This window comes from Mus pahari, chromosome 11 (assembly GCF_900095145.1).
Source record: "Mus pahari chromosome 11, PAHARI_EIJ_v1.1, whole genome shotgun sequence".
Classification (NCBI taxonomy): Eukaryota; Metazoa; Chordata; class Mammalia; order Rodentia; family Muridae; genus Mus; species Mus pahari.
The window spans coordinates 38,892,823-38,918,921 of NC_034600.1; the positions used below are offsets into that span (position 1 = coordinate 38,892,823).

General features: G+C 40.3%; 1 protein-coding gene across 3 annotated transcripts in view; it reads left to right on the forward strand.

Annotated features, from left to right (window-relative positions):
• Pde4d (phosphodiesterase 4D) overlaps positions 1-26,099 on the forward strand; it is a 1,422,283-nt gene that overhangs the window by 20,618 nt on the left and 1,375,566 nt on the right. The window contains exon 1 of one of the 3 annotated variants that reach the window (XM_021208481.2): positions 22,193-22,293. The exons of 1 other annotated variant lie outside the window; for it this stretch is intronic. The gene's annotated coding sequence lies outside the window, so the exon portion shown is untranslated. Of the gene's footprint in view, positions 1-22,192; positions 22,294-24,307; positions 24,481-26,099 lie in introns of those variants that run through there. One more of the 3 variants, XM_029543934.1, reaches the window with a different exon arrangement.

Genomic DNA, 26,099 nt, shown 5'->3' on the forward strand with positions numbered 1-26,099 from the left:
CCCCCCCCCCAATACAGTATATGTGAGGAAAACCATGCAATTCCTGGCTTTTCTAATTCTGGTTTACTTCACTCATGGTGATGATCTCTGGCTCTCTATTTGCCTGCTAGCTGCAGCTTTTGGTCCTTGGAGATCCAGGATTCCAATGGCACCCTATATGTTGCCTTTCTCTGCATCACTGTTTGGTTGTCCTTGTTAGCTTCCCTGTGACTGATTTCTTCAGTCTTGGTGTTCTTCCTTTCTGGGTTTATAGTGAAGTTGTTTCCTGTCCCCACAACTTTTCTGACTGGCAGAGATTCATAGAAGCTTCTAATCTGCAACCTAACCTAGGAGCCCCAGTCATTCCTCATTCACAGATTCCATATTTTCGAATGTATCTATTTGCAAAAGTTTGTTTATAATACCAAAAGTTAGCACTGCCAGGATTTTGTAGTCATTCATGGATAAGAGCCATGAAAATTTTGAGTTGTAAAACATATCCCCAGCCATGGTTGAATGAGGTGATGTGCAGATTCTGCGTTCTGTTCTTCTACTATTTATGAGTAAGTATCATTTTCATGGTATGTTTGGTGCTGTATTATTGAATTTTTTTTGTTTTTTGGGTTTTTTTTTTGCTGGTGATTAGTTCTATCTGATGGCTTTCATGCATACTGCTGAAGCACCCCTAAGCAAAAGAGCGCTAATGTGTCCCTTTAGGAGAATGTGTGTTCTGGACAAGTTTCTTTTAGCTGTGAATTAAAGAGCTGTCTCTAGAGTTTTGGCATTAACAAAATTATCAAAGTATTTTAAATAAAGTATCTTTAAACAGAAAGCCACAGGAATTAGACCTGATTTGCGGAATTATTGTTTAAAGTGTTGAGATTAGAGGCTCACATGAACCTAACTTTATGTTTCTACTGGGAACAATGAACCAGTGTTTACTAATTTAGAATTCTTAGCAACTTTTAGAATATATAAACAACTGTGAACATGAGTCAGCTCTGTAAATGTTTTATTTATGCTGAAATGATGGCTAAAGCATATTGTGTGTGTAGATAATTATTGGGGTTATAGTCAACTCAAGCAATGCTGTTCTTTTATTTAATTAAGAACACACTATTCTCCCCTGTTGAGAACAAAATTCTGAATGGATTTCTTTTTCTTTTTTTGTTTTTGTTTTTGTTTTTCGAGACAGGGTTTCTCTGTATAACCCTGGCTGTCCTGGAACTCACTTTGTAGACCAGGCTGGCCTCAAACTCAGAAATCTGCCTGCCTCTGCCTCCCGAGTGCTGGGATTAAAGGCATGAGCCACCACGCCCGGCTAACAAATTTCTTTTTGTTTAGAATTCTTCTAGTGCATCTTAGCAGAAATTTTCTGATAATTATGTTGAATAAATTGGCCAAATTTGAGTTACAAAGTTTATGCTCTTAAAGCACTCCTAATCTATGATGTAAGATGGGAGGTGTGTTCAGTAAAGTATATTGTAAGTCAAGTCGATGCTCACAGTCATCCAATGGACAGAGTACAGGTTCCCCAATGAAGGAACTAGAGAAAGTACCCAAGGAGCTGAAGGGGTTTGGAGCGCCATAGGAGGAACAATATGAACTAGCCAGTACCCCCAGAGTTCCCTGAGACTAAATCACCAACCAAAGAAAACACATGGTGGGACTCATGGCTCTAGCTGCATATGTAGCAGAGGATGGACTAGTCAGCCATCAATCGGAGGAGAGGTCCTTGGTCCTGTGAAGGTTCTATGCCCCAGTATAGGGGCATGCCAGGCCAGGAAGAGGGAGTGGGTGGGTTGGTGAGCAGGGGAGGGGAGAAGGGATAGGGGATTTTCAGAGGGGAAATCAGGAAAGGGGATAACATTTGAAATGTAAAGAAAAATCTAACAAAAAAAGATAACAAAAAAGAAAGTTATTTGTATTCTGGAGCAGATATTAAACAGACATAGCTGGTGAAGTTTCTAATCATACTTGGACATCTAAGAATCTGTGTGAATAAAGGCAATAAGCATACACTTTCCATAGGAGGGAGGTATATCACACTAGTCAAGGCTGAGTTATCCAACAACTCCAGGGATTTGCAGAAGGAAGGATTTTCAGAGCTGCTGCAAGGAAGGGGAACTAAGCCTGTTGAGATGTATCACTGGAACTGGAAAGCAAGCCTAATGCTCCAACCTAATCCTTTCCCATCAACCTGTGATGGATGCCTTCATGCTTGAACTTACAATTAGCACCTCTGCTTACACATGAGATCATGTCCCAGAGTTTCACCCAGGTCTGATGTGGAAAAGTCAGTGCAATTCTTTCCATGATGGGCTCCAACAGTCTGTTTTTCCATTTATGGATATTTTACCAGGAAGACATTCATATATTTTATGTGATTCTCCAAGGAACTCATAACTCCAAAGAGTAAAAAAGAAAAAGAATCTGTGCATGTTCAGAAGGTGAATTTTTGTTACATATAGAAGAGTGGATTCGGGGTAATGAAGTATTTTGTACTTAATTTAGCAGAGAACTTAAAAAAAACATGTAGCCTAAAGAGTATTGAAAGAAAAGTTTTAAAAAAAAATTAGATAAAAAATTTTGCCCTTTGATGATACATTCCAAGGAAGTGATTACAAGGTAATTAGAAATATGAAGAAATTGAATATTATGTAGAAAGATGCAGAACTTTCATTGTAATGTAAAAATTAGGAGTTAATGTAAAATGTAGTTTTCAAAGATTGCTTAGCTTTTGTTAATGAGACCATGGATATTTCTTTTCTTATTCTTTTCTTCTTTTAGTTTTAAATCATCTAATGATCATATTTTAAAATAATTTTTTTTTGAGATTGTATTGTTATCGCATCCTTTCGCTTTTTAATTTTTTACTCCAAAACTTTCCATGCTACCTCTCATTTCATACTCATGGCCTTTTTCTCTAATCGTTGCTGCTGCTGCTGCTGCTGCTGTTGTTGTTGTTGTTGTTGTTGTGTGTATCTGTATGTGTCTGTGTGTCTCTCTGTGTGTATTGCTAATATGCAAATCTAAATTTGTTAGTCTGTTTATTGTTACTATGTTACTTGTATGTATATGTTTTTCAGGACTGACCATCCATTAGATATTGGATACACAATTGGCATGATCTTGGAGAAGACTATTCCTCTGGCTAGCAGCATTCCTTAGCTACCTGTGGTACTTTTTCTAAGGCTGAGGCCTCCTGAGCTTTTCTGCGTCCACACTAGCATATCTATTAGCACAACTGCCACTTTACTAAATGACCATCATCGGTGACTACATTCTAACTACTTGTCCCTATGCCCACAGGTAAGTTTAGTCCTCACTCCTCATCAGGGAAGCTTCTCTTTGCAACAGAGACCATGACAGAAAACCATGTCCAATCAAAAATGCAGAGTTGTAGAGGCCAGCCTCAGCTTATACACCTACAACACAACTCTTGCACCTGAGGCTCAGGGATCTTGCAGAAGATGGGGTAGAAAGATTGTAAAAGCCAGAGGATAAGGCAGTTTTCTCCAAGATTGCATCTCCTAAAAGAGTCAGCAGCTATACCTGTGAAGCCTTGTCAACAGTGCTGTTTAAACATGGTTAGAACAAACATGACATCATATATTTTTTTAATCAGAAAAATGGTCGACCATATTGCATTTTACTATAGAACTATGACTTACCTAGAGGAAACTTTTTCCCAATCTTATTATTATTTTTTATATAATATATTTTATTGTATTCTTTCTCATCTCCCAACTCCTCTCAAGCCTTTGTCACCCCTATCTCTTCTTTCTGCTCTCTCTCTCTCTCTCTCTCTCTCTCTCTCTCTCTCTCTCTCTCTCTCAGACAAAATACTAACAAAAAAACTAAAATCAAAGCAAAAACCAATATGGCAAAAAAACAAAAGAAACAAAAAATAACACAAAAAAACCATCAACAAAACAAAACAGAACTCCTGGGCATGGGACCAGCCCTGGAGTGTAGTTGATATACATAGTGTTATTCCAATGAAGAAAATAATTTCCCTTATCCCTGCAGCTATCAATTGCAAATAGCTTACTGGCTTGAGCTTTTACAGTTTTATGCATGCTGTCACAGTTTTCATGAATTCATATGTGTATCATCCCTGTTAAGCTTAGAAAGGGCTGTCTCCTTGAAGTTATCCACCACCTTTGGCTTTTGCAGTCTTTCTGTTCCCTCTTCCACATCAGTCCCTGAACCTTTATGAGAAGGGCTTGATGGTAAGATCCCATTAGGGCTGAACTCCAAAGTCTCTCATCTCTGCACATTCTCCGGTTGTGGGTCTCTGTTTTAATTCCCATCTACTGAAAGCAGAGGCTTCCCTGGTGAGCGCTGAGGGGTGCACTGATCTATGAGTATAGCAATATGTCACCAGAAGTTGTCTTATTGCTATGTTCCTTTAGTAAAATGATAGTAGTAGGTTCATCCTACAGCCAATGGTTTACATAACCTCAGGTTCTTAGCCAGTTTAGCACTGTCAGGTATAGTTTTATCTCACTGGGTGACCCTTAGGTCCAATTAAATAGTGGTTGGGTGCCCTCATTCTATTTGCGCAACTACTGCACTGTCATTCATATAGTCAGTAGGGCATGTAACTGGGTAAAATCGATGACTATTATTTTTCTGCATTCAAAGTACCTTCCAGTTCCATGGGTGCCAGATGCAGGGGTAAAGCTTCTAGTTGGGCCCCAGCTCCATCCTCCATAGTCAGTAACATAAGTAAATGGTATCTTCAGCAGTAGTTCATCACTGTCTGTCAGTGATGGGTAACCAAAGACCTGGACATTTTGGGGGAGTGTCTTTGGGACCACTCTGGCCAACAAATTAACAAGATGGTAACCCATTCCTAGCACCAGAGGTTTTACTTGGGGCACAATATGTCTTACTGGGGCCCTGTTTCCTCCAGTATGTGGTGACCTACCCATTACTTAGTGTCTACATTTCAAAGCATCCTGTTATTCATATAAGATGAGCTGTGCTGTTTCACACGTATTACAAAGCTCCTTTTCTTTCCTAGCATTGTTTCAGGTTAACCCTTCGTGCTCAGCTGCTTTTCTTTCTGTCACTTGTTTTTCTGAAACCCAGTTCCTGTCTGCTTTTTAATAGTGGCATCAGCTCGTTCTCTTTCACAGTCTGGATGATGTGGTCTGTATGCTTTGGTTTTGCAGACATCCACTCTGGTCCTTGCTTCGATATATTCTATCTTTATTTTGTAGTGGAAACCTTCATACCTCTAACATAGAAAAACCTCCTCTAATCTGCAGAGCCTTGGTAATACACATGGATTATTTTGATAAATTTTTTTTATCCCCTTATGGATTTCATTAATTATTCCCCATTATATTTACCTACATTAGGAACATGTGTATGTTCACTTATGTGTGTATGAATATACATACACGAATGATATAATGTGCATGAGTTAATGTTTATATACGTGTATGTGCACACATATCAGTGTACGTAAACATGTGTTCTGATCCTTTTAGGTTGGGCACTTCATATCCTATCTACTCTGTGGGGGCAGGCACTCAGTCAGGTGCACTGCCCTCACTTGTCTTTTTATTCCTCTTTCAGAGAATGCTGTCATGGCTTCAGACTGCACTGTGGATGATTAATCTGCAAGCTAGCAAGTATACTTTGAAATTTTGATGAAGATGGTGTAAATTGAGTAGGCACTGAGAGTGTTCCAGCTGGGCCAGAGATAGGTGGGTGACATTTAATCTCCCCCAAAGCCTGCCACTTAACAGACAGAGGTATGTACTAGGTGGCAGTGTAAGTCCATTCATATGTTATATGTATGAATGCAGACTGCATTAAAATGTAATTCTGAGGAAAATGCTAAAGGCCAAGTCAGGAGACTCTGGATCAAAAAAAAAAAAAAATCAATAGTGGGATTTACAGGATGCATAGTTTGGAGTGTTCACTGGGATTCAAAGTAGGTATGGGTAAGTGAAGTACCATGCTTATTTTATTTCCATAACTCTAAGGTCTGGCTTTGAAGTTGGCTCCAGGGCATTTCCATCAGCACTGAGCCTTGAAAATCTGCCTGCTGAGTCAAAGGTATGATGAAACGTACAAAACAAATGTGACACTGGCTTGCAGTGGGCAGACACCCATGACTGTGTTATAGAGCCAAGCTCAGCAGCTCCACAGTGAAGGAAAAAAAAAAGTGTATGCCGAGGGGCTTTCTGTACTATCCAGGGCATGAAAACGAGCGGACAGAAATATAACCAGCTAGATGGAAGTGTCGCCCTTGGTTATTTTCTTAAACTTCAAAATGATATCAAATTTGTGCTTTATAAAGTTTTCCTGGTAGAAGCTATCAGGTACAGGGGTGGCTACTGGCGCTCTTGTGCTTCAGGAGGATACAACATGTCAATGCTCTAAGAGTGGTGCAGGCCATGATCGAGCTCTAAAACACCGTTAAACCACCGAGTCGTCCTTGGCTGCTCCTCTCTTCCCTGTGCCACCTCTTACTGTCTACTTTCTCTTCTTCTTTCTCCCATTGAGTCATTCCTTGGATGTTCATTTCTTTCTGTTGTTCGTCATCTTACCATCTGCTCTCTCTCTCTCTTCTCCTTCCGGTTATCATTCGTCCCTTTTCTGAGAACTCTTTTCAGGAAGGATCATTCATTCGGAACATACCTTAGTGCGATATAAAATTTATATTATTCCACTTAACAATTGAATTTGTCATTGGATGTCTCCGACAGGCAGGTGTGTGGAGTACTGTGTGGGGCTGGCAGGACTGGGGAGGGGGGCAGGGTTGCATATGTAGCCTCTTCTTCAACCAGTAACTGGCATGAAGAAAACAAAGTAAATAGAAAGAAACTCGTCTGCTAGCGGAGATATGGCTTCTTATTTAAAAAACGTGATCTTTCTTCTCAAGATGAATTTTAATCTTTAAGCAACAGCCGCTTCATCAATTTCAATGTCAAACAAATGTGTAAAGGAAGATGAAAAATTGTTGGACAAGGTAGCGATAGTGACTGTATTTTAGGACTGGAGCTTTTTGATCGAGTGTCCAGTAGACTCAGAGTTCATCTAGATGATTTTCCTTTGGCTTCCTAACTTCTTTTTGGAGGAGCCTATTTTATAGCTGATCTCTATAGAGAGAGTGAACTCAGTCTTGGCCAGGGAGGAAACAAGGTCTCAAAGACAGATACAGTAGAACTGCCTTTAAAAAGGTGCTCTTCATAGGCCTTGCTAAAAACACATACCTAAAAGGACCAAAACCCAACCCAACCCAACCCAACCCAGTACCCAAACAACCAAACTGAAGAAAACAATCCCCACCCGAAACTTCTGGAAGAACTAGAGAAGTAGGTAGTCATTATACCAAACCGACATGCAAATTAATAGAAGCAAAAAAAAAAAAAAATGCTCAAAGAAAGATATATTAGGCCTTTCTTAAGTTTCAGAGGTGCTTACAATATTAGGTTGTGAGCCTACCCTTTAATAGCTGAGCCCTCTGAATAGAAAAAGTCACCAGAGAATGTAGTAGTCCCCAGGGTAATGTGGAAGCAATGGGAAATGGTGAGTTACCGACGATGGGCTAGCCAGAGTGCCCCTAGTCCCTTTAACTTCCCAATACTCATTTCCTTTTCACACTCCCTTTAAGAAATCCTTACTTGTTTGCCTCAGGTTTGCCTCTCTGTCTGAACGGAGACTCTCTCTGCACCATGGTGATGTTCCTTCCACTCCTCATTGAGTGGCTTGTCATTCTGACATGATGTCAGGCTTTCTTAGGTCAAAAATATGTCTTTGGAATTTATTTTCTAGTTTCATTTGAATCATTGTATTTACAGATGAAGTTTAATGAATGTTGCTTAGCTCCCTGAATAATTCCAGATTAAAATCTTTTTCTTTGTCTTCTGACTACTTACATATATACTGATTCACACACAGACACACACATACACACAGATACACACACATACACACAGACACAGACACACAGACACACACACACATACACACATATACACACACTGGGAATATATAATCCTTGATATATATACATATACACACATACACACACGTGTATATATATATATATGTATATATATATACATATATATATTAGAAAGATAGAATATATATTATATACATGTATGTGTATATATAACATACATATATAATATATATATATATACACATATTTAATATGTCTTATCTATCTGTTGATGGCTCTCTCTCTCTCTAATGATAACTGTAGCTCTCACCAGTTTTCAGAAAGTCTTCCTTTTTTACAACAGATGGAGACCATTACAGAGACCTAGAACTGGTTAAAATGCAGAGAATCTGAATAAGTGATTGTGAGGGCCCATCTCCAATTGACATACCTGTGATACAACCTCCATACTAAAAGCTCAGGGAAAATTGCAGAAGCATGGACAGCAAAGTTCTGTAAGAGTGAGAGGCCCAGAATGCCTGCTGCCTAGTAGAGTGTTATAGACATGACATGGAAAAGACACCCATGAACTTGTCAATAGTATGATTGCATGAACAAGGCCAGCATAATGACAATAGCAGTTGACACGCTAATGTGAACATAGGAAATCCCACATGGTTTCATTCCTATATAAAATGCAACAATGGACCAATGTTGCAGAGAGAGAGAGAGAGAGAGAGAGAGAGAGAGAGAGAGAGAGAGAGAGAGAGAGAGAGAGAGAGAGAGAGAGAATGAATTAGTTTTCTTCAGGAAGGAGCTCCCAGATAGGATTTAAATTCCCAAGTGGCCAGCACTGGGCATGTGCATATGAGCAATGTCAAATGAACTCAGTAGGACATTGAGTGTGTGTGTGCATGTGTGTTTGTACATGTAACAATAATTATTGAAAAATGAGATAATAAAATTGGAAGGGGGACAGGAGGGGTTTGAGGTAGGGAGGAGTGATTTACGTACAGCGTACAGGATAATGTTTTCAAAAACACGAAAAAGCATTAATGAAAAAAAAATTATTTCTGCTTCTATGATGAACATTTATATGGTATATTCTGAGAAAGCTGTGGAGGCCCAGCTAAGACAAGAAGCCAGAGGATAATTTGTGGGTATAAGAGTATGAATGGAGAAGGCATATAGCTATATCTTAACATGAGTAATAACGTTGATACAGAAATGATACCATGGCCTTACATTTCTCTAGATTCTTGATTCTCTGTCAAGTAACAAAGGCCAGATGGATAAAGGGAGAGAAGTAACACAGAGAATGGCAATAAAATACAGATATAAACGCAACAGTTCCAAAGAAGGACAATGAAAACTGACAACTAGGAAAGGTTACAGAATAAATAGCACACTGGGCAGAGAATCAAATAAATATTTACAGTGTTGGCGTACTTGTAGTTGTTGATAGATCCCGGTATGTTTTGACCTGTTCTCCACCATGTGAGTTGAGGAGAGAGTGTACTGGCTTTCCTCATACCCTTTCTTTTCTTATTTTCATTCAATAGAATGGTCAGTACTGATATGAATTTCTTTGTTTCATATGCTGTATCTATGTGAATAAAATGTATGGAAACATAAGACTCACCCTTAGTATTTCAGTGATTTCAGAAAAAATCAGAGGATGCTTACTGTGGAGACTGACATTACATTGCTCTTATCTAAGGCCCTAACCTGAGGTTTTAGGTCTAAAATGATGACCAGTACATCTGGTAACTTACAAGCAAGTTCTAGTTGAACACATGAACTCATAGTAGCTGGCATTTCGGGCATAAGATTGATACAAGATCCAACCAACCTAAATCCCAGGCTGAAATCCCACCCTTATTTAAAGAACCATTGGTACATGATGGCTGCTTGAAGAGCCACTTTTCTTCAGGGAGCACAACCTGATAGGCTGTCCATGCCTAGATGGCCCATAATCATGTTCATATAGGCATCATTCAGTGAATATATATATATATATATATATATATATATATATATATATATATATATGCACATGAAATAAGATAGGAGGAGTTGTAAATGGGCAGATTTGATAAAAACTCACTATATGCATGTATGGCCTTTTAAAAAGTTCTAAAGAGAATGTCGAATACTGCAGAATTTATATTTTCTGTAGAACTGGAAAGATGCACATGGTTCTACATCTTTCCAGTGTTCTGCTCATCCCATGTCACAGGCCATCAAAAGTCTTAAAGTGTTTAAATCACTGCTTTGGGGTAATGGACTGCTGGTATGAAATGACAGTTGAACTGTGACCTCTTCTAACATCGGGTTGTGTTACCGATCAACTGCAGATCTTCTGTTTGCTCCAAGTGGGAATTATGGGTGGATGAAGAGACAGTCCTGATACCCACCAGCCTCCTTACCATTAATTCCTGGTAGCAGAAGGGCAGTGCCTGATAGCTCGCTGCTTCTCTGGTATTACTGCTCTGATGTGGGCCTCTGGGGTGCTTAATTCTTAGCTATATTGCAACAAACACTGCAGCTCTGACAGAGGTTTCGGGAGCTGGGTTTCCCAGACACTGACAGCAGATCTTATTACAGATTCTCAGCCTACAGTATCTCCTCTGTTTTTTGTTATTTCTGCCTGGGCATTCTCTGAAACTCTTCAGCTGCCTCCGTTCACTGCTGCCCCTGTCACCACCACCGTGGAGACTGCTATTGCTTTTGTGGTTGCTTCCTGTGCTACCAAGGGCTGTTTCTGCCTCTCTGCTACCCTTGCCTTCATACCTGTTGCTGCTGTAGTTGCCACTACATCACGCCTATTACTACCTCTGTCATCTCCATGGCTACAGTTGCACCCTCCTTCATGTTATATCTAACTCTACTGATGATGAGAATCAAAGGAGGGTACAGAGATGACCCAAGAGAAGTCTTTCTATTAGTACCCAGGTTATAGTGTCAAGGGGAGGATGGTGTTTAGCACAGAATGTCTCCCAGTATGCTCACAGTGAACCTGCGTTTATAGCTAGAAAAGGGGTGTTTATATCACTCATAGAAGTCCTCCATTCCCATGAAGGACTATGCTTCTACCAGTCATGGGTCATTCTCTTTGCATGACTCATAGATGTCTTCTGCTAGACCACAAGGGGAAGTGCTCCAGTTGCAAGATCGGCTAGGTTTCACTGAGACTTGTGAAGGTGTCAAGTCCAGGACAATCTGGTTAAGAACATTGTTATTTGAACAGTGTGCCCTTTAGGAAACAGAGTTGTACTTTAGCAGCGAGCAGGTATGGTTGCCATGTAGTTTTCACGAGGTATCTGCGCAGGAGTCTTTAATGTGATTGGTGCTGCCTTGCTGGTAGGTCAGTGACCGTGTTCACCCAATGAAGCTGTCAGTTAGGATGGCAAATTGCCCTTGCCCCAGAATCTTAGCTTATTTAAAAAAAAAAAAAAACACAAAAAAACAAGACCCAAAGATATTTAAATATAGACATCATTAACAGTGACTTTTTAACATTGTTTATTTCCTGCCTGACACCCCAGGGAAATGGGTCTCCTTTGTCTCAGAGGCTTGAACTGCTCCTCAGCATTTGTTTTGTTTAGAGATGGTACTTACCTCATTTGAAGGGTAGATGAGCCACCTACTAAGACATCCCAGTATTAGTAAAACTTTGAAAGCAGGCTACAAAAGGTTTGAGTGATAGAATGTGAGGTAAATACTCATGAAGTCGTCAGAAGGCTTTGGCTGTCCCCAAGAAAGAAGAGAGATTCTTCCTAATTAAATAATGTTCTCGTTGAAAACAATGTTGGAGAAACAGAGTTTTAATCTGGAAGTCTCTTGCTGCCAAAAGAATGATCAACGTTTCCTCCCCCACAATCCAGGAATTAACCCCTGATCTGCGATAACCATGCTTTTTCCACTGCACATTTTCAAGTATTGCAGGGAACTCTTTCAATGTGAGAGTGGAGCCACAATTCCAGTGATGGCAGGAATAGTAGCCGCAGTGACTGGGCAAATCATTTAATCTCTTTCATCCTCAGTAACCGCAGCTGTAGGGAGGGACAATTACATCTGCCATGTCTTAGAATGGTGATCATTTCCATGGCTACCTGACCCATGGCAGCTACTTGCTGAGCTTGTTCTACAGCTGTGAAAGCTGTGGCTCAGGCTACTTCAGTAACTGCTCCATAAAACTTTGAAAGTAATTAAAAAAAAAATCACACATGAGAACATTTTGAAAACCTCAACGCTTTCTTAAAGTGTATGTTGGTATTGATGGATGTGAATTAGGTGGTGTGTATTCATTGAGTTTCTTACAATAAATACTTAACACTGAGCTAGATTTTAAGTAATCTATGAAATGAGGGATTTCCCCTAATGTATATTATATAAGCCATATTGTAAGGAAAATTTAAATATACCCAAATTCTTAGGATCAGGCGTCCATTTCTGTTTCATTGTTTTTAGCGGAAAGGATTAATGCAACAAATTTATTAAGGTTTTAAGAAATAAAAAACCAGTTGCATATAACCCAGCCTTCACGGAACAGTCCTCAAAATATGAGTGTTGTTATAAAACCTTCAGAGGAGACCAGAGAAAGTTTCTACAAGCCAGCAGACATCTGCTGAAGGTTCACTCATCACCTGTGCTACTGACCAGCAGTTTAACCTCTCCCCTACATCTAGCTCTTGGCTGTTTATTTTTTAGTCTATAACGACCAACAGGATTGTTAAAAACTTACTTGAAAGGCTTACCCTGGATTCAGAGGCATAAAACTTCCTGTGTGAGGACAGCTGGGAATCCACAGATCATCCCTAAAATAAGCACCAAGTTTTGGAAAAACAATTTTCTCTTTTGGGAAGCATCCTGTTTCCATAGAGAGGCACCAGCATACAATATCTGTTTCTTACCAAGGAGGAAGGTATGGGAGTCAGGTTATCAGGGAGCCAGGAGTTAACCTCTGTGACAGGGTAACAATCAAGAAGGCTTTTCCCTTGGTATTTTCCAAGATCTCCTTACATGTCAGTGAAAGTCAATAAAGCTCTACACAGGGATCAGCTGAGCCCAGAAGTGAGCTGTGTTCTGCTTCCTGTGTTTAAGGTTCAGATAAAAAGAGGAAGGAGTTGTGAGATTAAACTTACACACGTACCACATGTTCGTCTCCTGGCATAGACCAATTCCCACTACTGAATCAAAGCCTCTTTTCCTGAATATACCTTCCAGTTATTCCTGAAGATTTGTGTGTTCTGTTCTGCTGGCCTATGTAGATATTTGAAAAGATCAAATGAAAAGGCATTCAAATTGAGGAAAGGTGGAGGACATTTGATCTTCTAGGCTTTATGAAACATCTTTGATGGATGGAATATAGTTTTGTGTATGTTTTTTAAGAGACACATGTTGGGACTAGCGTATGTATGTATGTATGTATGTATGTACTTCCTTATTTGTTTGTTTGATTGTTTATATTCACTTTATATTCCACTCACTGCCCCCTTCCTGTTCACCCCTTTCCCTTATCTCCCCTCCCCTTTTCCTCAGAGCAGGTAGAGGCTGCTCCTTGGTAACCCCCCCTCCCCAACATTTCAAGTTTCTGGGAGGCTAGGTGCTTCCTCTCTCACTGAGGCCAAACAAGGCAGTCAGTTAGAAGAACATATCTCATATACAGGCAACAGCTTTGGGATAGCCCATGCCCTGATTGTTCGGGACCCACACAAGGACCAAGCTGCACATCTGCTACATATGTGTGGGGATGCCTAGGTCCAGGTCATGCATGTTCTTTGGTGGATGGTTCAGTCTCTGAAAGCCATTAGGATCCACATTAGTTGACTTTGTTGGTCTTCCTGTGAAGTTCCTATTCCCTTTGGGGCTGCAATCCTTCCTTCTATTCCTCTGTAAGAGTCCTTAAGCTCCATCCACTGTTGGGCTGTGGGTGTCTTCATCCCTCTGAGTCACTTGGTAGATGGTTCCTCTCAGAGGACCACCATGCTAGACTCCTTTCTGTAAGCATAAAAGTGTAATAATGTCAGGGATTGGTGCTTGCCCATGGGATGGGTCTCAAGTTAGGCTGTTTATTGGTTTGCTATTCCTTCAGTCTCTGCTCCATGCCCTGTCTGTGCACTTCTTTTAGACAGGATAAGTTTTGGGTGGAAAGTGTTGTGAGTGGGTTGGTGTCCCTATCCCTCCACCAGGGTTCCTGACTGGCCACAGGAGGCACCTTCCTTAGGCTTTGTATCCCCATTGCTATGAGTTACAGCTAAGAACACCTGCATGGATTCTTGGGTGTCTTCCTTATCCCAGGTCTTTGTCTCTTCCTAGAGATGCCCCCTACTACCTTGCCCCCCCCCATCAGTTACAGATTTTGATTCATTCTCATGGTCATCCAGTCATGCTCCCTGCCTTTACCTACACCAGACCTTGAAACCCTGCCCCCACTCCCCTCCTAATCCACTTTCCCACCCACATCCCTCCCTCCATCTGCCTTCCATGACCATTCCATTCCCCTTTGCAAGTGAGTGCCAAGCATACTTGCTTATGCCCTCCTTCCTGTCCAGCCTCCTTGTGTCTGTGGAGTGTAGCATGGGCATCCTGTATTTTATAGCTAATACCCACTTATAAGTGAGTACATACCATGAATTGTCCTTTTGGGACTGGGTTACCTCACTCAGGATGATATTCTCAAGATCCATCCATTTGCCTGAAAAATCATGATGTCTTCATTTTTCATAGCCAGCATGATTCTTAACCAAGTGAGAAACAACGATTTGATACTTATTTTGGGTCTCTTTAGTTGTGTGAATGTTGGGGCCACTCATTCATAAATCTTTTTTAAAAATTGTAGGTGAGATGCGATAGCATAGCTTTGTTCAGTTCTTCTGTCAGGGATTTGGCCACATTTTGGTCCATAATCGAAGGCATGAGATTCTCTGGAAGAACCTGATGCATAACCAAGTTTAGCTTTCCTTCAGCCAGAGCTCGAATTTTGTTAAACCTTAAAAGACAAGCTAGACTAAACAAAATTAATTATGGGAGTGATATTTACAAAGAAAACGATGGGTATCCTCCTTACTCGGCTATGTGTATTTGGTCACTGATTTTGAGTAGAGGATCAAAGATGTGATCTTACATTTTCCCACAAGCCCTCTTTCCACAGCTAGCTAGGACCATGCCATACCTTAGAAATGAAGATGCTTGATGTATGACTTGCCTATTGCTGTGCCCATTCCTGGTCCTAGGGTAAAGGTATTCCTCACAGAACACTTTTTTTTTTTTTTTAATTATGAATCTTTGCACTTGGAAGGTAGAATTAATGTCTTAATTTCTGGAGACTCAACTTGAGCTCTGCCTTATCTCTGGTCAGTTTCATTTGGTAGAAGGAGCCTTGCTCAGGGAGTCAGGGAAATTATTCTCTGTCAGCTGATTTTAGATAGGTTACTTAATAATGAGTGTTGCCTTCATGATCCTCAGAGTGAGGGCATCTCAGGTAAGTTCCTGGTTTACCTCTGTCTGGGTATAGGTGTGTGTGTGTGTGTGTGTGTATGTGTGTGCTTGAGTGTGCACATCCATGCATTCCTTCATTGTGTGTGTGTCCGTCCTGCTCTGGCTCTCCATTTCTAGGGATGTTTGTCCAAACTTGTTGGCCTCTCTTCCAATCCAAATTTCTCTGTGCATAAAAAGAAAAGTACATCTGATTGGGTCATTGTTTCTTGTGAGATGAACAACAGCTGATAAAGGCAGGGGATTACCTACTTCTGAAGCAGACAAGGAGGAGTTTATGGCTTTGTGCTCTTTCAATGTAACCAGTTTTCCTTCTTGGAATATATTTTATGGAACCTGACTAATCACCCTGGCAATATGTTTCCAAAGTCTTTTTGGCTGTAGATCAAAGTCTCTACTATTCCAGCACATGAACTCTGAGAACCCAGACAATAAGGGCTCAGTAAGGAGCCAGAGAAAGTATGTGTAAGGAATTTTGGCTCTAGACTCTGATATAAAGGTAGAAAAATCCAAGGATAATGAATTGAGAGAATCATTGTGAGTGGTCAATGCATAGAAAAAGATGCCCCAACCCCCTTAATAATCAAAGAAGTACAACATGGCTAAATGGGATCACCTTCCCCCATCTTATTTTTTTTTTTATAGGAATGTAAATGTTGCCAAACATGCTGTACTATATCTCTCAGTCTGAAAAAAATTAGACTTTTTTCCTTTGGCAGCTTCCAGGTACAGTCTTTTTGGTAAGTATAGCCCTGCAAGTCATAGAGCTTCTTTGCTAAGAAACAGTTCTTAGTTTAGGATTTATCTGTAGGAGATAACTACACAATATATGCACAACATACGATGTGTCTGTAGAAGTGCATTCATGTAGGAGAAGCAGAAGCAATGTTTATCAATAGGGGATTGGCATAATATAGTGTAGCCAATACCTACTGAAAAATCCCATGTGGTCAACAAAACTCATAGTGTAACACTTTATATATTGCCATGGGAAATTATTCCGGTGATGCAGAGCAGGGTGTTAAGCAGGACCACAGTCTTCCTTTCCTCTAAGGCAATGTTAGTAGAAACATAACATGTCCACCTAAAGCTCAACAGGATCAATGGGAGTGCCTGTACTTTATTTCCAACTTAACACCCAGGGGTGTGCCTTACCCACTCTGTCCTGAGGGAGGCTTACATAAACTCTCTTATTCTTAGTAAAAATGAAAATAATAAAACCATCTTCTTTGAGGTTTACTGTGTGAATCAAAGAATAAAACACATGTCAAGGACTTGGGAGGGAGTAAATAAAACATACTTTGATTTCTCGTTCATTCAGAGTTTCAATTTTCTTTTCATTATGTAAGCACAAACAGCTGTGTTCTTATGCTTGCGATTCAAAGGGAGAAAGCTAAGTGGGGTTTGAGTAGCTTCCATTTATTTTAATGTAGGAAGAGCCCTAGTTCCAAGTATGTGAACTAGTTTTTTCCTGAGGCTACAGCCTGCCAGAAAATAGCCATATTGGATCATTGTTTTCTGGAGCCTAGAGAGGTGAGTGAGTGATTGGCGTTGATGGACAGCCTAAAATAATATTGCATTCTTGCCATCCTTAGGCGCTTTAGGACCAAGGAATTTCACGTAGATCTGCTGTTCCCCTCTTGGTTTGGAAGAACAAAGCTTTTTGTTATTTATGCTCTTACATAACAGAACTTTATCCTATGCCAAGGAGGACATAAAACAAAGACGTCCTCATGGGTCATCCCACCTAATAGAAAGAGCTCTTCCAAGTGCCTACAACCACCCGCAGAGGGCCTACATCATCCACAAAGGGAGATAGGCAGGTTTGCAGGAGCCAAGCAGGGGTAGGACTCAGTTCTGTCCTATTGCAGGAGCCAAGCAGGGGTAGGACTCAGTTCTGTCCTATTGTGCTGGAGTTAGTAGATTTAGCCACCTGGAAGCTCTCCTTGGGTCCATTTAGCTCTAAAAACCAACCAACTAGCAAACCCTCTTTTTTCTGTCTGTATCTGAGGTTGAAAAATGAAAGATCAAAATATTGTATGCTTTTACTTTGGAAAGTCTGGTCCTCGGATAATTATCTTAGGTAATTTTGCATAATCTTTTTGGAATTGTTGACAAGGTAGAGTGAGGGACAATTGGGACTCAATGGCTTTTTTACCAGTGGTCATTAGCAGAATATGAGTTAGACAGTGTCCAATATTCCTCCTTTTGTTTCTCTCTCCTGCCCAAAACAACCCCTGGCTTGTTTCCATACCACCACATCCATGTGTAATTTTTGTTTAGCAATCAGTCAAGTTTAAGGTGAATCAGTGAAGCTGGAATTACATCTGATTCCTAGTCACTAGTCTGCTTACTGGTCAGTATTAAGAACATATTCAGACTTTGTGTTCTGTGTTTTGCACACGTTGTCTTCATATTTCCCAAGGGTGGCTCCCCGTGCTTGCTCTCTAGACTTGTGGGCTTGGCATCCTGGAGTGGGAACCAGGGATTTCTGTTGCTGCAAATACCTGGGTGTTTGTTACATCCTTATGCACATGAAGTTTAAAGGCTCCCGTTATAGACAGGGATCAGACCACATCTCCTTCAGTTGTTCATGCTTGCAAATGTGTTGCTTCAGCTAAGTTACCTTCTAGGAGATGCGTACCCGATTGTATTATAGGAGTGAGAAATCTGCTCTTGCTGGTGGAGAGGAAGACTCACGGGCCACAGGGACAGAGCAGAGCTATGTACGGCTCTCACAGGGCCCTGCACGGAGAGGTAAAAATTAGACACTTTCCTGGTCCAGAGCTGTGAATACAGGGCAGATTTGCTCCTAAGAGAAAGTTTCTGATATTGCTATGTGCTTCTCGGTCCCAGAAAGGCCCGTCTGTCTTTTGTATGACTTCGTGTCATACCTGACCCCACTGCTCTGGGGATAGGCACATATTCATTCAGTTGATGAGAGGATTCGAGAAGCTCCTTCATGGGCTCTTTTGGTGGAGGGAGGGGTCACATAGGGAGATTATGTTTTGGGGGAACAAATTAATTAGGAGAGGTGCCTAAGGCAATTTTTACTTGAGTTCTAATCATGGGAATTCCGTATTACTTTTTCATTCCTGACACAAGTTCTTTAGTTAGTAAAGGGAGACATATTTTCACTTATATTTTTAACATTTGAGTTCAAGATCATGCAGTCACAGAAAGAACATACACAATCCACTTTGGTTACACCTAAGAACCTTCTATTGAATGTCATTTTAAATGACCTAAGTACCTCCTGCTACCTTGGGACTAAGGTAGTCTATATGGGCCCCCCGGGGAAACCACATCTAACCCATAGTGGTTGTTCTCCACTATACCTAACTCTTAGAAAATTCTAGGTGTTCACACGATCCCCTCCTTCAATGAGTATCCAGTGTAGGTTTTATGCCCACGAACCGTGACAATGTTGCCATTCAGATGGTAATGCCTCAGGGTCACACGTGGGCTTTCAGAAGGAGAAACTTCATGATTTATGGCAGCTAAACCAACAGTGGGTAGGTGGGAGCTAATTGCCTGTGTCTGAGTCTTAGCCACCCCTGACCTTCCAGTGTGTTCTGCCAGGAGCAGAATAATGAGGATGAATGAGATTTAGCTTAGCTTATTCTACTCTTTGCCGGGCCCCTCACAAAGCTTTAAAGATGTAATTATTTCTAGCAAATATAGTGAGCTTCGTGGCATTTCTTTATCAACTTGAGAAAAACCAGAAGTGATTTTCTAACTCTAGCAAAGAATTTGCTGGTAGGTCTATTGATTTTACTATAATTCTGGAATTTCTCTGTATTCGTTTTGAAGTTTTTTTTTTTTTTTTTTTTTTTCCCCTCCTAAATTGAAAATGGCCTTGACTTTCCTCAGTGTTTATTTTCTTTTAGAATTGAATTCTGGGGAGAGGTATTGATTCCTTAATTCTTTACAAGCTTGGAGTAACCAATCGTCTTCCATAAGAAGTGAACAGGAATGGGCTCATGGTGCAGGAGTTCGTTGTTGTTTATCTTGTTGATGGCACGTGTAGAGGAATCTGTATTTCCAGAGGCTCATCTCAGGAGCTAGAAGCAGGTATATGTGGCTGGCAGGTAATTGTATGGACACAGGGAAAGGTAAGTTTGAAGGTCTTCTATGAATGAATGAATAAGTGAATGGACAAATGAATGAAGTCCACGCTCGATCCTGAGGGCCGTTGCCACTCTTCCAAATTGACTGACCTGTTTTCCTTCAGTTTCTCACTGAGTATATTAAAACCTTAGTTAATAATCTCTTGCTTTGAGAAATCTCTCATCCAAGGGAGGAATGGAATAATTAGCTTCAACGTTCTCTCATATTTAAGCTGGGAATTCAGTGTGAATCGAGACATGGCTTATGTGTTTTGTATAATCAGCACAGGTGTTCAGGATAGACACCCTCCATGCCCATTGAAATCTTTTTTTTTTGGTTAGACTACCATGAATGAAGATTATGGGTACCATTATTATTTTCTCTTCATGCAAGACTTTATTTTTATTTTTTTGACACGCCTGAACTCTGTGCTAACTATTCTATGAATCACGTCTGCTTCGATTACCCCTTCTTTATCACATCCTGGGTAGGTGTCCTTATGGGATGCAGCCAATGCAGGGTTGGGTTCAAAGTTCATGTGACAACCAGGTAGAAAGCTGACAGCAGCATCTCACATCTCGCTGGACTTTGATCTCAGAGACATCAAGACAAATGTGTATTTTTAAAGTTATCCCAGATGCAGTATGTGATAAGAGTAGATCCATACCTAAACACCTGGATGCTGAGTAATTCACTTTCATTTTGTATATTGAGCACACTATGACAATGATCTTAATAATAAAAACAGTGAAATGATAATTTTTTAGAAAAGTGCTCTTAGACGTTGTGCTCAAACTCTCAGTGAAAGACCAGAGCTGGAATTTGAACCTAGATAAGTCTGGCTCCAGAGTTTATGTCTTCTCTGTCCGTGTGGTAGTGTTTGAGGCCTTGCCAGAAGCACAGGCATGGTTTGAGCAATATGTTAATAACAACCCCCCTCCAACATTTTCTCTTACTAAATCGCCAGACTTTGCATATTTCATTACATAACACTTCAGAGAGGCAAAAAGAACAGGGAGGGACACAGAAAAAAAGTAGGTTTTTCTCCTTCTTGTCAGGTCTTATGCCGAGGAAGAATTCTTGACTTCCCACAATTCATGTTTACGTATAAAAAGATGGCAGTCTTTTCATTAAGCTTATGTGTGATTTATCATGTAATATATTTTGAAATCCTTTTCACATACATTATTGCTATAATTCCATATGTTCACATTCTTAGAGAAGACTGAGTTAAAAACCACTTTGTTAAGCTTAAGTGTAATGCATTTTAGAGATTTGTCACGTAGATTATTGGTGTAATTCCATACAGTTATGCTCTTAGGAGAGGATGGGTTAGAAATCAACTTTAGGGCCGGGATTGTGGCTCAGGAGGAGGGTGTTTGCCTAACACGGGGTCTGGATGCCATCACTGTCTCTACAAGAAAACAAAATAAACAGAGAAAGCAAAGATAAACAATAAAAACAAAGCCCCCATTCCAAAGCCTCCCCATAGGGTGAGTGTACGTTTGATTTGAAATCTCCGTGCCTAGTGTTATATAATTCAAGAACATGTCAGTCCTCAAAGTGACGACAGACCTGTATCTTTAGTGTTCACACTTTAAATTACTTTTTTTTTTCCAAGTAAAACTTTCCTTGGCGTTTATATCATATGGTGCTGGTTGTCAGCTATTTCCTACTGGGGGAACAGGTTCTGATGTCTAGGATTCTTGGTAATGAGGTTAGCATTATGATAACAATATGGCTGTTTGTCCCTGTCACATAGAATGGAGTTAATGTCCTACCGGTTTTAATTGGTTTGTTGGGCCAACATGGTGAATCAGTCACTTGTGAGTAACTTCTTTAGCTCTATAAAGTACAGTGCTAGACAGATTAGCTCATGAGCCCATAAATCATTCTTGGCCCCAGTTTTGGGACCGTTTTCAGCCAGCCATATAGCTCTGATATTTGAGAGCGGCTGACGCTCTTGGGTCAGAAGAGAATGTGTGTCCTTGATCTTCAGTTGTTGGGATTGTCTTCATCATTGTCTCTAGAGTTGAGATCAATGAAATATGAACAAAAAGTGAATTCAGCTGTCTGGGTGACCTTTGGATGACCTTTGGTTACACACTAGTGGGTGCAATAGCCACCAGATATGAAGTGATGGCAGTGACAGGGCCATCAAGCCAGTCTTTCAAGCCAGAGCTTCTTAATACAAGACCTGCTGGTTTGACAGTGATGCCTGAGAGAGCCAACTCTAACTTGTTAGGCTAACAATTTTAGGCAAAAAAAAAAAAAAAAAAAAAAAAAAATTAATAGGGTACAGGAAAAATGTGATTATCAGCTCAAATTGAATCATACTTCATACCAAGACATCTCTGTGGTTCAATGATGGGTCCCCTAACCCTAACACTTTAAATCCCCAGAAAAATCTCCTGTTGCAGGAGCCACCTCACGGTATCATGATTAATTACAGTTCTGGGAGGGGAAGGCTACGGAGATAGTTTTGAAAGCTCTTAGCACTAGTGTCTTTGGGGTGAACGTTAATTATTAATCAATGAGCCACTTGGAAGTAAGTCAGTCAATGCTTGTAATATGCGTGAGGGCCAGAGAGCCGGGGGTTAGTTATATGTTGACAGAGTAGAATGTCCAACAGCTGTTAAAGCCCCATTCCTGCACTTGCTCTATGGCTTTTGGCCACTGTCTTGGCTGGTGAGACAGTGCTCTGCTGAGTTGAAGGTAGTGAGTTCTTTCAGTTGGAAATTTCTGGATGAAAATGAGCATGCGCTAACTTCCATGTCTCACTTTGCCACCAGGTATGTTCAGCCTGTTGCCTGTGGGGGTTGCATGCACGCTGGGATAGCTATGCGTGGGGCCCCACGCAAGATGGCCAGTGTTCTCAAAAACAGTGTCTGATTCTTGGCACTTTATTTTGTAAATCAATTGTGTAGTTTTTGAGTATGAATTTTGAGCAATGACTAAAAGTTGAACCGACCTGGTGACCAGGGTTGTCATTGTCTGAGGAAATGGACAGTCGAAATGAAGAGTTAAGAGGATTTAGTGAGATTTTAATTACAAGGTAAAATCAGAGTCTTTGAGTGGAGGATTCAACAATATTAAGTTGATAATACTCTCTATGCGTTCGAGGCCAGCATGGTCTACAATGGTGAGATCCTGGACAGCCAGGGCTACAGAGAGAAAGCCTTTCTCAAATAACAAAAACAAAAATAACTACAACAACCAAAGATAGTATGTTTTTTCTTTCCATTTCAAACTAATTTATATTTTCATTGAGTCGAAGTTTTAACACCCCTACTTAGAAATTCCTACTCTTACCTGCTTACCATAGGCAGCAGCACTGTCAAAAGGTTAATTAAATATTTAGAAAAATATTTAAACATCAAAATCTTATTTCCTTGATAGTCACAAATTGGACAAGTCAAAGAACAAGACTTGGGAAGGAACTGCCCATGGATATATTTTTCTGTTTTCTGTATTTTGCTACTTTCTTTCTAGTTTTGCAACTCCAGTTCCATCTGTAACAGAACAAAAGCACACAAGTGTCTCTTCCATTAGAATCCTTTATACTTGGTCACCAATGAGCAATTTTCTTCTTCCTTTAAGAGGTTGTTAAATCAAAACATAAATTAAACATTTTTAACGATTTGAAAGGTTTTGTTTGTTTGTTTGTTTGTTTGTTTTGCTTGTTTGTTTTTGGCAAGAACATACATTTGCTATACATTTTTTTTTTTTGAAACATTCACATTTCTTACCAGGAAAAGGAAAGGATGTTAAGTATTTAAAGGGTGTGAACTATGTTTCTCTTGTCTTCTTCTTCTTTTTCTTCTTCTTCTTCTTCTTCTTCTTCTTCTTCTTCTTCTTCTTCTTCTTCTTCTTCTTCTTCTTCTTCATTTAAATTCTTTTTGCTCATCTTTGTAGTAATTTCAAATATTTTCATAGGATCTTTAATAAATAATAACTATAGACATATGGCATAGTAAATATCAGGTGTAATTAGTCGCTGGGATTTAGTGGTAAATAAGGCAGAAGTTATAGAGGGAGATAGTAAAACTCTGCTTCTAGGAGTATTGCTAAGTCCCCTGATTCTGATTCTGAATATTCTCAGCTTCAGTCCTCTCTCCATGGAACATTCTTGTGTCCCAAGAGTCCGAGGCCGGAGGAGCTGGGCAACAGTTTATCTTCCCAGCTCAGCCTAATAAATGTGCACAGTTATTTCCTGTGTTACAGAAGCAAGCAGTCGGGTCTCTCTCCTCCCTGTCTGCCGGGTTGACCCGCGTTCTCAGCAGTACATGAACAGGCTGTGAAGCTGTTCTGGAAAATTACCTATTTTCCTACCCCAGCGCAAGTTATTTCAGGGACATAAACCTCCCTGGACTCAGTAACAAATGACCTATGAAAAGCACGGGACATAGAGGAAAAAAAAAAAATAGAAGCTTATTTAGTTGCTCAAGCAACTTAGTGGTTATCGGTTCCTTTCCGCATTATTCCTGCTAACAATAAAAGGGAAGCTGAAGGTTAGTTACCTCAAGGTTTGGCTGCAGGCTCGCCCTTTGGTGTCTGGAGTGTCTCTGATCTATACTTGCTGGGACTGCCACGCCAGGAGTCCTGAGCTCCAGCTTCAGACTCGGTCTGTGCCAGATCACCTGTCCTCCTTCCCAGAGACAATGAAGCTGGGATTTTTCCCCCCCTCTTTGGCCTTTGCAGGCAAAGTGACTGTAGATATGCAGTGTTGTGTAGAGTAACTTCTCTGCTGTGCTCCAGCGCAGCTCTTTAGCTGTCCAGAGCCAGTTAGACCTGTTATGAGGAGCTAACTGATTGGCTGGATCCCGGCTCAGTTTCATAGATTATAGCCCGCCGGTTGGGAAGCACCAGCCCTGTAGTTGCTGTAGTCCCGGCTTGCCAGTTCCTGTCTTAATTGCATATGTTGTTGTAATTGAGTCCTAGCACGGCCTAAATAGCTGACATTGCATCTTCAAGACAGTGTGAGTAATCCAGATTTTTTTTTTTTTCTTTCAAAGCTCAGGAAATTAATTACATGCCCCGGGAGGGAGTGATTATAAGGAGAAAATGCAGATGATTCATTTTTCAAGGTGCTTTGCCCTTATGTATCAAATTCAACGCGGTGAATCTGAAAGGTTCTAGGACCTGGCAGAGTTAGTCTTGCTTTTCCTCACAGCTGCCCGTTGGAGGCATTTGCTAGCCCTGCTTGTTTTATGGGAGTCCATAAAGTGATAAAGTCCAATACCCTCAGGTTGAAACAGAAGGCAGTGATCTCAAAGCAGAGATTCAGAGAGACCCGAGGCAGGCAAACTGCAGGGTTTCTTACTTGCCCTGCTCAAAACTGTGAGCCGCAAGGAACCCTTCCTCTGGGGTCATCGGTATACAGCAGTTAGAGCTCCAGAAAGGAGAGAGGGGAACCGGGGAGCTGGCTGGAGTGTTTTTTTTTTTTTTTTTTCCCCTCTGCAATCCAAAGTTAATTTAAGACGCACACCACGAGTAACTAACAGAATTGTATATGTGTAAAAATGCTTTGGTGGGTCTGTTGATTTGGTAGAAGGGTGAATGGGAAACTAGGAGTTTATTTTCAAATGCTACATAGGAAGCAGGTTAAGCACCCACAGAACCCTAAGGGAGGAAACTCTGTGGATTAGAATTTGTGGTTGGAGCAGATCAAATTATTCTAGGAAAACTTTGCTCTTTTTTTTTTTTTTTAAATTATTATTACTGGGGTAACTGTTGTTGTTAACAAGGTTTAGGATAAAGCTGGAGCTGACTGACATGGGAAACTAGGAGACTTCAGCCTCTGCTCTCTCCTGCAGTACATACTTGGCCACTGAAATCACTCTGAGTATGAACTGGTAAATGTAAGCAGTTCATGTTTTACTTATAAATCACTGTTGATCTCTCCTGGCCATTAATACACAAAAATGTGATAACAGGGCTTTGGTTATGGAGTTAGTGCCTATGGATATATATAAAATCAATCTTCCTTCTGAGTACAGCTCAAAGCAAGGATATTTCTTGCAGTTTTGGGTGGCTTTCCAGGTTGCTTTTCATCCAATTTTTCCTCTTTAGAATTGTAGATTCAAATCCATGTATTTATGCTATGTATGTCTTAAGCACCAATAATTTGATGAGTTTTAACACCCCGAATTTCCATGTCAAATATAAACTCCTAATAACTATAGTAATTACTTGCCAAGTCCTATACAAATAGCATTTACAGACTCAAAGCAGTTTAGTTTTGTATCTATTTAAACAGCTGGCAAGATTAGCCTGTAAGAGAGATGTATTCATTGTGGTTTTAAAATTTTTAATTAGATTGAATTTGTTTCATTTATGTATGTATGTATGTATGTATGTATGTATCTATCTATCTATCTATCTATCTATCATCTATCTATCTATATTTGATGACTGAACTGCCAACCCTTTTAGATCAAACCAGGGGATAAAATCCATCAAAAGATAAGTCGCCAACATAGAAGTCTTGTCTGTATCAACCAGATATACACAAGACAGTTTTTTTTTTAAAATTGCAAATCTAATATAGTTCTCTCTCTCTCTCTCTCTCTCTCTCTCTCTCTCTCTCTCTCTCTCT